Consider the following 16,612-nt stretch of genomic DNA (forward strand, 5'->3'; position numbering starts at 1 on the left):
CATAGGTATACAAACCATGGCCGGATGCACACAACTGTCAGGTGTGTAACAATGAATGCTATGTGTAGTACTGCAGGTACTGTAACTGGATGTAGTGTAGTACCATGAGCCATCATCAGGCAGCATCATGTGGTCACTTAAGGCCACTGATGCATGTCACACTGGCAACTATCTTGCTGTACCTGACCTGCACCACTTAGGCCACATTTAACAGTTCACAGACAGTTGTTACATGGGAATGTCAGGAGTTCAATAGGGAGCATTGCCTAACATGACTGTGTTGTGTGTTGACGCGTGTCACACCGCCCCATGATAGGCCTCTACCCCCAGGTATAGTATGTGTGCTGTGTTGATGACATATGGAATACTGGAGTATGACCTTACAGCAGGTGTCTACATACGCCATGTGTATCATATTAACACATACTGCATATGACAAAGTGGTGTATGTTGTGTGCATGTGTATTAACTCTGCCTATACAATGTCCACTACAGTGTACCTCACTTGTTTGTGATGCTCTGTGTGTTGCATGTGTATGAGTCAGCTACTAATGTCACTGGGAAGTGCATAGTCACACAGAGAACATGCAGAGCATGCACTATGTGTAGGTGTTTAACATGTGTATATGGCCTACAACTCTCCTATGACATGCACATGTTATATGCTATATTGACTGTAGCCCACTCACCAGCATGGGTCTGCTGTCTTGCTATCACACCAGAGGGACCTGCAAGGATATGAGACAGTATGTCAGTGTCAACAACTATGGCATTGCTGCTGTGAGTCTGCAATTATACAGTACTACATGGGGTGACAGTCACAGGCATACAGATAATGTCCCGAATTATTAGTATTGCATGACACCAGACTCCACATATTCTGCATACACAGTACACATCTGATTAATGCATATTATAACACTTGGGATAACAGAGGTCTACAGATATGCCATGTTACCTGCACACTCGTCGTCGCTGTGCTGGGTGACTCCGGCCTCCATGATGACACAGGTGTTTTGTACTGGTTGGCCAGGAGCCACCACGCTGAGGAGCAGCTCTTCCACTCTGGTGAGGGGGGGATGTGTAGCAGCACCACCACCTGTGGCAAGCTGTTGTCTGTGGACATCGGAGGCATGCTGCCGGACATGTCTGATTAAATCACTGCAGTGATGGCGCACCTGCTCATAAATCCGGTTATGCATGCCTACATCATTCACCTGACGGACAACATCCTGCCACAGTGCAGTGCGACCGTGCTGGTCCTGGCAGGATCTTGAGAACAGAAGGTTATAATGTTGGATGAGTGCATCAGAGATAACTTCCTCCTCCTCAGGGGAATAGGCTGGCTTTCTGTTGTGTGCCATAACCCTGGAAGACAATTAAACAGTAATTGTGAAAAAGTCATGTGGCACACTCAACATTCTAATGTACAGACATCAATGAAATGCCATATATAGCAACCTATTTGCTGTCAGTAGATACACACTTTTAATACCACATATGACTGCTAAGCCCACAACTGCCTGACAGTGCCTGGCACATACTATTTACCAAACCATGTTCTGCACAGCCACAAAGTGAAACCAGTATGCAGGACTATACAACAGTACATGGCACAATGTATGTGACACAATGCAACACCTAGCCACAGCAGGTGTATATGAAGCTAAAGCATACAGACATTTGTCATCCATCGAAATCAATCTACAGTACGGTTACGGTACTACCAGTACACCACACTACTTTTTGATAGCAAACCCCTCAGTAACATATGTGCACATTCATCACCATAGGTGGCATACTGCTGTACTACACTATACATGTTGCTAGATACGCATCTATATCCTGTGACACACATACCACTGAGGCCATGTTACAGGCATACCCACACACACATCAGGCATACCTACAAAAAACAAAGGTATGGCAACCCAGATTACATTTACCTGAGTACCATACATTACTGTGTGTCAGCACCTATATAACCTCATGCCTGAGGTATGTAATGTGTGAGGACTGCAGGTAACAAACAAAAGTGTGTTACCAAGCCATGTGGATATAAACCATACTGTGCAGTTGAGGCATACAGCTTCAGGTAGTACTACAGTCCATATATGACTTGTATTCACTAGTGTTAACAATCAATAAGCATACATGTACTGCTTTAGCCTACAAAGGCACACTCCATTCGACACCATGGGACTACGTCACAACATATGCCATACTGCTTTTCCTGCCTGGCAATAGCATACGGACCTTTTGATGGGATTAGAGCTACAACACTACATACCATGGTATACACAGATTCCCACTAGGCTATCACACATATACACATCATTGACACATTCACATACACATTCTCCATCACACACAGTCAACCTCACATAGCATGTGATGCAACAGGTACATGCGTTTTGTGTGTAGCATGTCCTAGGTAGCTGATAGGCTGTTATCCATAGGGCCTATGGAAGCCTAGACATATGGTACCCTGCACTACAACACACATGTAATGTAGGTTCATGTGCCCCTGTCATGCAGAGCCACAGGGGTGATTACCGGGTTGTGTTTCCTATCTCACATGCAATCATCATGGTTATTGATGGCAACTGCTAATGAGGACCTTCATATGCTGTTGATAGGTAGTTGGTTCCACAGTATGGTATGTGTCTTGTCTGTAATGATGATGTGCCAGTCGAGCATGTTCGGCTTTTTACATTACAAGGTATAGATCAGTAGAGTGTGTATCTTGTCTGGTGTTCCATCTGTTTACATGGAGCACGTCCAACACCTGTGGGTTTGCCATAGCTTTGTATGTTAGGCAGGGGTAGCCTCTGGGTAGGCGGTATGCGACACAGTGTAGCTGTGGTTTTGTAAGACAGTCAGCATAGGGCATCTGTTGGAGTCCGGTAATACTCTTTGTGAGGCATGTGTCTGGCATCTACTGTTGCTGTGGATGTCTTCTGAGGTACATACCAACAGGGACATTGTACTCTATGATGGGTGTTATGACTGATGAGTGGAGTGGAACCCTGACCTCTGTTTCCATGGATGACACACATTTACTGACGACATGTGGACTGTACTAGGTTTACATGACTAGTGTGGCACAGTGATCATCATTAGGGACACTACTGTCCACCTGTGTCCCGTAGTCTCTTATCACACCTTCGGTGTTGAGTACACTACCACCTATGTGTTAGTTCATGGGTGCAGGGCTTTTAACAACAGGGGTGCCAATACATGTACAACATTCAGCTGGAGCGTACCTTTGAACATCCACTGGTGTACACATAGATATGCATATCAGCACATATACAGTCCAACTTTCATGGTGGGAATATCAATTATGCAAAGGTTGAGGGGGAGACAGTTATGTAATGATATTGCACAGTCTTGTGCAGAATGCATGGAAGGTGTTCTCAGCCCATATATGTTTAGCAGCACCCCCTATCTGGAAGACTATATAGCTAACAAAGCATACCCACGACATTTGAACAACACATGTCATATGCCAGCACTGTATGCTGTCTTGTTTGACACACACTACAACCTACATATATATATGCACATAACAACCTGCACCAGCATATAAATGTCCGCCCTTCACAAACAGTTGCGGTATGTCCCTTGCTCTATGCACATGTTCAGATGCTTATAAATCAGACACACACGTATCTCGACATATGTGTGTGCCATACGGACACAAGGTCCACACTGTTGTAAGTCCATACACCTCACAGATGACCTGTTGGGCCTTGCTACAACATGGACAGTTGTCACATGTGTGCATTCAGTAATAGTACAAGGGTATACATGGCTGCAAATGATACATTATTATGCTAGTCTGCTACAGTGGTTGCCAATGCTAAGCTACACATTATGTGACTATCATGCATGTCTTATTCTGTGACATCCAAGTTTATATAGGTGTTTGCAGTACTCCCCCAAACTGCCATTAAATGCAGTACTGTACAGACCATAGATAACATGTTCAGATGTTTGACGTACTGCTGAGCTGCAAATGCAATTATGTCCCACTACACACTTATTCATGGCATCAGTGCATACATACCTACTGCTGCCGCATATGCATGTATCAGAGGATCTACAGTACTAACCATAACCATCTACTACTTGCCAGTAACTACCAACTGTTACATACCTGTATGTCCCTTCCAGGTCCGTCTGTGTATGCTTTGTTTTTTTTTTTTATTTGGTACAGAAACGTACTGCTGTTTGTTTTTAATTTTTTATTTATTTTTTTCCTGCTTGGTGTTGTTCACTATCTGGAATGTGCAATGTAATGATTGCATGTGGGGATAGCAAGTACTATCTGGTTTTATAGGTATCTGCACATGTGCATGTGATGCCCTCTGCACCAATTGTTGCCCAGCATTTGGTAAATGCATACAGCCTGCTGAGTGGTAATTGCAGTACTCACTGTCATAGCAACCCAATGCTATAAATTGCTAAGGTATGTAGGCATAGCCCTTTCAGATTTCCAGAGTGGGGCCCATGCTTGTTTTCTGTGAACACTGTTGTGTAAGTCAGAAGGTTGGTATAAGTCTTATAAATGAAGCTAGAAGTGTAGACAGTGATGTACATGTTGTACTCAGACGTGACTGCTGCCACTTCCAATACTGAGCTATCAGTGTAGAGTTTTACTCACCACTACAAATGCTTACACAACATTTATGTAACTATGTAGTTTATTTTCTACTCACATAATGCCATACAAATGTTGTTATTGAGACATATTCTCTTGGCACATGAACTGTTTGTGAACTGTTATACTGGGAATATTAATGTACTGACTTCTGCAGGGTTTCTGTTTTTTAGTGTTGACATTAGCACAGGGTTCGCAGGACAACTGGACAATTGCTGTACTGAGTATGCCTACCTACACACTTGGTAGACCCTAAATGCACAGGTATCTTTTAATGGTGGGGGGATGCTTACATACAGAGAGCATTATGCATCAATGTGTGAATATTATCTTACTGGACTTGCAGGATTGGTGTGTACCTGTGGGTTTATCAGGGCAGGTCATCTGTCTGCATAGTTCCCAACTGTGAACCTACCCAGATGGTAGCCAGAGGTTGCACTGTCATTCTTTGTCTGTGCAACTCACAGGTGTTTTCAGCACTGTTACAATGGCATTGTTACAGTCAGTTGCTACCAGTACATGGCTACATCCATTGGTATTTCTGTGTTATACTCCTACATAAGGGTATGCTTGGGGAGGTCCTAACAAAGCAATTTGCAGAGTGTGTAACAGCAGTATAGCTTATATGTCTGTGTGTTTGTGCCTCTGCCGGGCCTATGGAACACTCAGATATATCTTTGCATGGAGTCAGGGATTGGTAGTTGAAAGTGAGGTACACCTTACACATAATAGGGACAGTAAGTGTATACTTCAGTGAAGCAGTGCATATGGATTAGTACTCCTTTCATGACATACAAGCGGTGTCTACTGTTATTATTGTCAGTATTCATTGTGTAATAGCCCACCTTTCTGACTGACGTCAGTACTTTTCTGAGGGATTCTGAGGGACACAGCTAAAATATGTTTCACAATCAGGGACATCCCTGGAAAGTTGACTGAGTAAGGAGGTATGGCCTCTGCCCTACTCAGATATGCCAGTGTTTGTCCTGCTATGATACTGTGTGGGGGTTGTAAAGTGCCTCTGTAACATTATTTTCTGCTTGATTGGCTGCTTCTCACATCACACTCATGTAATGCAATCCCACAACAATTGCTGGTAAAGATCCACAGAACAGGCTTTGTGTTATGGCCTTCCTATTTTTCATTTACATTCACTCATTGTAACATATGATATATTTTTTGTAGCACCAAGTTATTGTATATCTGTTGTGGCTTAGTGGTACTTCATGTAGTCTAATGTGTCCAAGGTCTGGGGTTCGAGACTGACAGTAGTATTTTATTTTGCTGCTGAGCAGAACAAGGGCCCTGACATAGAGTGACTAAGGCACTTTTAAGCAGTTGTAAGTGGGTTTGTGTGGGTTTGCACGATGCTTAGCGATGCTTAGCTAAGCGCACACATGCGCACACTCGCTTAAACCCGCTTACTACAGCTTAAAAGTGCTTACTCCTGCTAACCGCCGTGCTAATTTCTTTGAAAGAAAAGAAAATAGGGAGATAGGAAAGTGGTGAAAAAGGGGTCACAAAAAGGAAAGACAGTAGGTACACAACCTCGGGATGTGCAGGAAGAGTGTAGGGAAGGTCCATAGCTTCCCATTCCTTTAACAGCAACAGCTGTGCATATGTAGCAAATTTGGAGTGAAATTTGAAACCTTCCACCCCTGAGAGAGGGATGAGGACAACAAAGTATGTTGTACTGCCAATTATAATTATCAGTTTACATGTCCAGCGGACATGTATGCAAAATGGGAAGCTATGTATGGGGTGTAATTTTTTGGGGGGTACAGATTGCCCTTTTTTTTTTTTCCAGGGGAAAGTGGAAAGTGAGGTAGAGGAAGTAGGTATATTTGGGAAGGTAGGTTGGGTAGGTAAACAGACAAGACAAACAAGATGCATACAGGGGCAGAGCATGACACATGGGGTGGGTGAACACAATTGACGGGGATGGATGTTTGGAAATCGCAAGCCTATGAGCCCACAGATGGTAACATTGGGATTGAGATCCCCACCCATGGGAAGTCACCACTGGACCTTCACAGACCCAAGGGTCGCTGTGCTGGGGGTGCGTAGGAGGGCAGGCTCACCCGCGAGTCACACCACTCTCGCCTCGAGCTGGCGTAGGGGATCAGTGACTAAATGCTGGATCTCCCTACGCACCACAACTCGGACCCTTCGGAGGGTGACAAGAGGTCCTTCTCCGCCCACGCTTGCAGGGGGGGCAAGCCCCATCCCCTGCAGCTCTTCCACCCGAAGTTGGCACAGGACCAATGGAGGAGGTTAGCCCAGGCTGGGCACCAGACCTGCTGGTGCCAGGTGCAACTGCCAGGTGGGTCAGCGGACTGGCCTTCCCATACATTGTGATTAGGTGTGTTTAATTACAACATAGACAACAGCATTCCGAGTTAGTTGTAACAGCATGCAGTAATATTCCCATTAACCCAACACACCAGGGTTACAACAGTTGATTGAACAGCAAGCATAACACATGCATGTATTGAATGACAGTGGACATTACAACAGCATGCAGGGATGATTGGTGGTAACAGGCCACCGAGATTGTGGTGTTTTAACAGGGGACATGCATCAACGTAAATGCAGATTTTATATAACAATAGGACATATGTCCCAACAAATGTTATGAGATTAGACATATCCATTGAGGTGTGGAATTGCATTGTTTATGCACATGGAGTAGGGTGTAAAAAGAAACCTCCATTAACACCTTATTAGTACTTTAACTGCATTTGATTGCATTATGGGTTTGACTACTTCATTATATACCTGACCTATATCTGACACAGTAACTGTCCAAGATGCAGATGTTACTGCTACATACTTGTATTTTATTTACATTTTTATGTATCTGCACATCTGGATGTGTTCACCTGACTTTTTCACTTGATTTTCTACACAACCCTACTTTTCAGGTAGCACACTAACATTTCTGGGGAACACCTTGACAGGCTACTCGTGTGCCAGATTTACCTATGCATGTCAGCCATTTAACAACTGTTGAGGACTGTTACATGCTTCACAGCTACTGGCACTTCCTTCATCCAATTTATATGGGACTGCACTACTGGGGGTTGTCAGCACCTAATACAACAGTAATATTTCGTTAATGCAAGGGTACAACAACATTTCTGAGTAACTGGCACATACACACTGCATGTATTATACCTTTCTTATTCACATTAAAACTCTTTTCTACAGACTCTCTCCTGTATTTGACATTACACTGCATACAGTAGACCTATTCAGGAAATGTTATACCTTTATTGATAGGTTACAGGACTGTTTTACAGGCTCACCCACATTTTATCTATGACAGTGCATGCAGAGATAGTATTCCAGACATGTTTTTGCTTTATTCATGGGTTACTACACTCTATTCCTGGCTATCTGACTTATGATATGTAACAGTACATGCAGAGGATTTATTCAGGGAATGAATGTTTTATGCTTCACAGCTACTGCCAATTCCTTCATCCACTTCCTATGGGACTGCACAACTGTGGGTTGACAGCACCTAATAGAACAGTACTATTTATTTAATGCAAGGGTACATTTCAAAGTAAGTGACACAGACACACTCCAAGTATTATACCTTTATTAATTACATTGAAAACTCTTTTCTACAGGCTCTCTCCTTTACTTGATATTACAGTGCATACGAAAGACATATTCAGGACATATTATACCTTTCTTGATAGGTTACAACACTCCTTTTCAGGCCTGCTCACTTATATGTTATGACAGTACATGCAGAGATAGTATTCCACACTTATTTTACCTTGATTGCTGGGTTAGTACACTCTATTTCTGGCTCACTGACATTTGTTATATAACAGTACATGCAGAGGATTTATTCAGGAAATTTTATTGCTGTATTATTGGGCTAAAACACTTTTGTCATGCTCACTCACATATATCATGTAACAATACATGCAGAATATTTACTAACCTGCCTGGTGGTGCAGCCTTAGCAGCCTATCTGCATAGGCTTGCTGATTCATAGCACGAACACCTGCAGCTGTGGAGTGAATGAAGGGATATTGAGACATAGGCCTGGAAAATTAGTAACCAATAGAGGTGGAACACACTACGTGCTAAATACCAGAACGATAAAAGTTTGTAAAAAGAACTTTTATTAGAAACCAATATAAACCACGCGCTTTCGCTCGGGTAATACCGAGCTTTATCAAGGTGAAACAAGTACTGCTTCACTAGTAGGCTTTAAATAAAACATCACCATGGTCACATGACCTCATTAATTAAATCAATAAAATGTTCAATCACCATTTTAAAAGACAAGCACATTAGCCTCAGACAATGTTAATAAATTCCTTTCCTATATGTAAAAAATTTTAAAAACAATTCTTATGAACAAGATACTGATTTAAAAATGTAAGTACAAATATATGCCATTTAAATTGTTGTACTTCGTTTTCCAATAAAACCATAGCACATGTAGTGCCGTTGAATGTGCATATTACAATAAACATAGTCAAAACCATGAATGTGCTGAAATCATCTCACTACGTACATACTGTGCTACTATTATGGTCCAAAACAACTGTAAACCTGACGACAACACTGAATATAACCAAGTGTAAAGCTGTGATAAAATAACGCTATTCTACTAGTCCCCATAAATCAACTGTACATCCTTATTTGACTCTACAAACAAGCTTGCCTTAGCTTCAGAACACTATTGATATTAAATATTAATATCAATAGTGTTCTGAAGCTAAGGCAAGCTCGTATAGGAAAGGAATTTATTAACATTGTCTGAGGCTAATGTGCTTGTCTTTTGTGGTGCCGGGCTTGCTTACTTCCTGTGTTGGACTTGTTTTGTTTGGATTTATTTATTTATTTATTTATTTAAATTTGTTGACCGGGAGTGTCTGACTGGACATAGGTCCATTTTCAGCGGAGGCCCGGGGAGAAAAGCTCCACAGTAAAATAAACAGACAGTAGTTACACTGGATTACATAGCGATTAACAATTTAATATAGCAATTACTTACAACATATTTACAGATGAAGAACATAGTACATCAGTAGACAACTAGAATCTTTATCTGTGAAGTACATAACAGACATTAACAAATGTTACAATGAGAAGTTCCTGCTGTACAATAAGTACTAGGCTTATGAGCATCTGAGCTTGCTATAATCAAGGCAGTTAGTTGAGTGGAGAGAAAGGTAGTGGTTGGATGGGGTAAATGATATTAGAGTGGGAGTTGCAAGGGCATAGCCAGCATGTTTTTAGGTGCGCTTTTAGTAAAGTTTTGAAGTGGCTGCATGATGGTACGGAGGTAATTGTGGGTGGGAGTGAGTTCCATAATTTGGCTATGGCGCAAGAGAATAGTGCTTCACCAGCATTTATGGATATTGAGACATACCTATCCATTATTTAGACTATATTAGCTTGTCTTACATACTGCATTCCATGGCTACCTACTTAGTAGTGGGGCATCATGCATATGACAGGACTCCTGGATCCACTGGTTCAGAAGGTCCTGCTTCCATCTCTTCAGGTCTGCATGGTGGTGACGGACCTTCTCACCAGTCCGAGGGACACCTGTGGCACTGGTGAGTTCATGAGCCAACCTGTTCCAAGCCTTTGCCTTATACTCCGTTCCTTGGAACTGGCCCTGCAGGAGTAGAGTCTCATGCCGATGGACTAGGAGCCAAACCATGTATCTTGACTCCTCGATGCCCCAGCGTTGCGCTCTAAAGCATGTACCCTCTCCAGCACCAGACATTCTAACTGCAGATGGGAGCTACAATCAGTTATGGCGAGTATTCCTGCCTATGCAGCTTAAATATGCCGCATTTCCCGCACTTTTCTGTGATTGGCCATTTTTGAATATTCTTGGCTGACTGCAGACCTGCTTAGCAATGGTTAATCTAACATTTATTACTATATATATGTTAACAGTGGATGTTTATCCTAAGCTGTTGGGGCTTAGTGGTTCAGTGCTTTGATTATGGTGCACAGTGCCCTGGGTTCAAACCTTATCATTGCTTTTTATTTTACTACTGTCCAGACAGGTTAGGGGACGTAGCTGTGTTTAAGCAACTTTGCTCTACGTTGCTCCACATTGCCCGACAGTGCGCTGGTTGACGCAGCGCACACCTCCGCGCAAACTGATTGCGCTGGGTAAAGCACTAATTAGCTATGGGCAAATTCATTGCACTGGGTAAAGTGCGATTTAGCTATGGGCAACTACATTACGCTGGGTAAAGCATGATTTAGCTATGGGCAACTACATTGTGCTGGGTAAAGCTCTGCTTAACTGCGGACAATTATATGTCAGGATCCTTTATAACTTTACATTTTGTTTACTGATACATAGGCCATTTCAATGCTTTTTAGTAAAAGTTTTATCATATCTGTCAGGACTTATTTCATATACTCATTTTGAACATAAAATAGGTAAGGGAGTGGTGGGATTCGAACCGTGAATGCCTCCTCTTTGTGTGAACGCTCTACCACTACGCTATTACTATTTGGCGTAATTTGCATACACATTCCTTATTATGTTCTTCCATTTCGAGATTGCTAACTGCAGCTAAGCAGTGGGCACACCAGTGCACACATGCACAAATACGGGCAGCTATATCGGGAATTAGAAAAAAAAAAATTATGTTTTACTTTTTATAACTGTGCTGGGGGTTTACAATGTCAGGGAGTGGGGTGTTGGGTACATGGACATTTGAGCGGACTCGCTCTTGTGTGTTGACATTTTGCATTTCACACACTTGCAGGGGCGTGGACCTTTACACTGCTCAGCAGTCGGACTTGCCCCCTGCTTGTCTGCAAGGTCCATGTTAGAGTTGGGGTTGAGTCAGCGTGCCCTCATGAATATTCATGGCACGCTGATGTCATACCGTTCAACTGCAGCCTCCGAGTAAGACTTATTTAGTCTTACACGGAGGATTCGTGAATCCGGGGGTCAGACTTTATCAGATATCTTACCTATCAAATAACAACCTTAATATAATGATTTTCTAACCAATAAAATTTAATGTTTAATTATTCAATAAATTAATTAAAAATGACGAGTTCCCCTCACTACCAAACACCAGTTAAACCAAATGTACTAAAAATGCCACCATAAAAAATAAATAGTAAAAACCATTGTAACAAATAATATAATTATATATAGTTATATATAAAAAAGCTGTTTAATGTGTGTAGAAAGATAATTTAGGTAATAAAAATATATAGAAAATATAAAAAAGTGTATTAGCAAATAACTCATCAATATCACTTAAAACTCTATCAAAGGGAAAACGTATTAAGAAACAACCATAACCCAAATCTAACAAATTCCCAATCTAGCTGGCCTTAACTTTAAGACAGGGCCTAGTGACAAATTTTCCATTCAACCTGAGGGGTGGGCCTATTGGCTTCAAGAGCCAACTGCCTATACAACTCTTCATAATCCATGGTCATTTCCCAGGGCCCCCAAATATCAACGGGAACCTCTTCTATAACAAAAAATCCTAAACTTAGCATCCCCACAAGTTTGAGCATGGTTAAATAATGCATTCCTTTCATTTTTGTTCCTCATGTCGTAGTAATGCTCCTGGATTCTAGTCCTTAACTTCCTCTCCATCTTCCCCACATAAAACCCTGTACAAACATTACATACTGCAAGGTAAACCACCCCAAATGTATTACAATTAGAAAATGTTCTACTGAACAAATGCCTCCCCCTACTAGGTACATAGATGTCACTCCCATCTAAAATGTAGGGACAGTAGGTACAACTATCACATCTATAGATACCCACCTTCTTCTGACTCCTCCTAATTCTATGGGCAGTGCCACCCTCAAAAAGTTCTTTCAAATTCAACCCTTTCTGAAAAATAAATTTAAGGAACTTGTCAAAGATTTCCCCTAAATCTGATAACCTGCTAAACTGTCTCCATTCATGAGTGACAACATGTTTTATAATCCCAGCATCACCAATCACCACTAAAATTTGTTTCAAAAACACCTTTAAATACATCACTATTGTCACCTGTGTCAATTCCATCTACCACTCTGTCAATAACCCTATCACCTATAGGGTCATCCTTACCTAGAACAGGGGGCAAACCTGTCACCTCTCCCAGCTAGTACTTCTGTTTTAATGATCTCAGTCAAACCTAATTGGATAACCTCTTTCGAGAAACATACACTTTAAATTTTCATATTCACTTAGGAAATCTTGATCATCTGATAATGAATTGCCCCTTGACCCCTTGACAATACCCTTCTTCTTCTTCTGCTGCTTCTGCGAAAAGGGGTGGGAACTGATATAATGCAAATAGGAGTTAGAAAAAGTGTCCTTACGATAAATGATGGACCTAAACCCCATAAATTCAGTATTTTTATGTATGGTAACATCCAAAAAATTCACTTTATCATGGTTTGTCTAGTAAGTAAATTTTTAAAAATTGGTTGTATTACCCATGAAGAAAATAAATTCCATTAACTTATCGTATCACACCAAAATATACATATAGGTTCCAAATATTGTTTGCATAATGTCCAGCTATGTACAAAAGGGGAATTAAACAAAAAGTTTTCTTCCCATACAGAAAGAACAATATTTCTGTAATCTGGGGCACAACATGCGCCGACAGCCACTCCACTAATCTGCTGGAAAAATTCCCCCTCAAAATATGTAAAATTGTTTTTTAACACAATTTCCATAAGTTCTAAACAACTTAAAAATTCCTCAGGGTTAAAATTGCCTTTCATTAAAAGCACTTCCTCAAACCATTTCATTCCAACATCATGGGGGATGACAGAAAACAAATCTATCACATCATATCTATTGTTACAAAAATCAAATCTTCCCGGAATAACCCTCATTTTGTTCTTCTTAAAAAAATCACAGGAATCTTTAAGAATACTAGAATTTCCCATCCAAAATTTTTTCAACTTATAATCCAAAAACTTGGCCAATGGATGAGTCCTTGAACGACAAGCAGAAAAAATAGGCCTTAAGCTCTTTATATATATATATATATATATATATATATATATATATATATATATATATATATATATATATATATATATATATATATATATATATATATATATATATATATATATATATCTATATATATATATATATATATATTATTTGTTACAATGGTTTTTACTATTTATTTTTTATGGTGGCATTTTTAGTACATTTGGTCTAAATGGTGTTTGGTGGTGAGGGGAACTTGGCAGTTTTATTACTTTATTGAATAATTAAATGTTGAATTTTATTGGTTAGAGAATCATTATATGAAGGTTGTTATGTGATGGGTAAGATATCTGATAAACGTCTGAGTGACAAAAACATGGTGATAAATTTAATGCGTTTATGCAAAGTTCCTTGCTTTTTGTTTATTAAAGTTTTTTGTTAACAGAGCTGTATCTGCTGTTTTTTCATGTCGTGGTTATTGGTTATTGTGTTCAGCACTTTGTCCTGCCATGGTTTGAATATTTTAAAATATTATTAATAAATTTCATGTAAACTACTTCAGTGCATAAAATGTGTTACATGGTGCTGCCACCGGGTCTTATTAATGAATGAGGATATTAATTTTACTTTAACTGCATAACAATTATAGTAGCTCCTATACCTATTGCTATGTATGTAATTATATTTTATATTTAAGTTTTCTTTGATGCTGGTTTAAGTTTTGTATTGACAGGAATTTAGATGGGGTGCTCCACTCTCCCTCTGCATGCCAGACATATTGTGGGTGAATTCATGATCTCCCAAATTGTCTGTAGCAGGTTGTACCACACAGGTACGCACACACACACACACACACACACGTGTGTGTGTGTGTGTGTGTGTGTGTGTGTGTGTGTGTGTGTGTGTGTGTGTGTGTGTGTGTGTGTGTGTGTGTGTGTGTGTGTGTGTGTGTGTGCACCTCTGCCTGTGTGTACCTGTGTATGTGTTTTTTGTGTATGTCTGTGTGTTTCCTGCAATAAACTGGCATCCTATCCTGAATTACTTTCTTGACCATGTGCCACTGAGTGCCAGAACATACCGCAGTTCTTTCACAGTACGGAAATGAATGACGCAGGTGACAGAGTATGAATGAAGAAAATGGAAACCAGCATAATTATGAGAATAGTATTATTCCACCACAAAAAGCCAGATGAAGCTAATTAATATGTCAGCTACATGATGTGTGTACCTTGTCAGAGCCATAGTTACATTAGGATCTTATTGCATCATTTTTCAGGTATGGCATTAGGCTGGCCAGGTCAGTTTGGAGAGAAAATCAGTTAGAATCCCTTATCCAGGACATTGCAGTACAAATAATATAGTTATTTGACATGAGGGCACTGATATGAAAATCTCAAGTATGGAAAAAGATTCAGACTGTCACTTTACATCTGTAAAGTCATATATAGTCATTGCTCATATGATAGCTGCTGTCTGGTTATCTTCTGTATATTTGGCCATGCTCTGGATCACTTGTCCATCTAAAGTCAGTTGTAATTTAGTTTAAATGAATGCATTCACTTCTCAGCTGGGTAACTGAACTAGCTATAATGGACTTTTTTTAGTCATATACCGGAGCATAAGGGAAAGGAGAAATGTATATACGGACAATTTTGGGTACCAATTAACATGCATGTTTCTGGAAGGTGAAAAAACACACAGAAACGGATATGTAAACTCCACATAGACAATGACTAGAAATAAGGACTGAACTCAAGGATCTCTGAGGCAGAGAACTTAGCCACTATATCATCGAGACATGATATGGTCACCCTTTAGTTACAGACCTCTTTGTCATATCCTAGCTCACTGAGTGTCACTCATTGCAATATAATATCTATCTATCTATATATGTATATGATTATATATATATATATATATATATATATATATATATATATATATAAAATATCCATATATATCTATATCTATCTATCTATCTATCTATCTATCCATCTATGTCTATTTATAGTGCACAAATCGATTTTCCTTTGTATGGTGGATAGTTGTTTCTGTAACTCTATGTCCTCAGTGGCACTTGCACCAAGATAAGTGCAATCTCAGAGTTGGTTACATATTTTTTGGGAGGAGAACAGGTGGTTTGCCATCTCCAACCCCCTCATTGGTATGGGTGTCTTGCCTGTCACATAAAAAGCAGAAAATGCATGTTTTTTGTTTGTTTGTGAGTGGTGAGTATATGAAGTACGTGCCTGTGACTTTTCACATATTTGTCATTAGTGGAGATGTTGATGTGTAAGCTTGTCAATGAGTTTTCTTTGTTCATTAGTTTGTTTGGACTAAGTGGCTGTCAGCTTTCCATCAAGATTTAGGACCAAATCCCATCTTTTCATCTATGGTGGGTGGAATGATCATTTATATTTCCAGACTAAGTGCCGTGGTTGTTTTTTCTATCTGTTGTGAGTGGAATCCCCATCTGTCTTCCTAGTATAGGTGTAGTCATCATCCTTGCATCTGGTAAGAATAACTGGGAAAGTGATTACGATCATTTATTTCTTAGTTGACTGACAGTGTGCAAATGGATTTTCCTTTGTTTGGCAGTTAGTTTTGTACAGTACTTGTACAATTAGTTGATTACAAAAATGTGAGTGGCTGCAGACTTCCTTGCACTAAAACATGTAGTCTAACCTGTGGAGATGCTGCTGTCCTACTATAATACTGGTGGAAGGTTCAACCCCCCCATCCCCCTTTAGTACAGCTTTCAGTGTGCAATGCGAAGTGTTAGTAAGTGTTTCACTGCAGGCTTTGTTTTTAGACTGCTAGATGTAGCTCAACATGTAAAACCAGCCTCTTGTAGGTTATAGGTGATGTAAGTTGTGGGTTCAAGTCCAGCAGCAGTTAGATATCGTTGCCTCTTTTATTCTGCGAGTGTTTGACATACACCATTAATTTATATTTTCCTTGCGGCT

This window comes from Protopterus annectens, chromosome 13.part0 (genome assembly GCF_019279795.1).
Source record: "Protopterus annectens isolate FY-2018-M chromosome 13.part0, PAN1.0, whole genome shotgun sequence".
Classification (NCBI taxonomy): Eukaryota; Metazoa; Chordata; order Ceratodontiformes; family Protopteridae; genus Protopterus; species Protopterus annectens.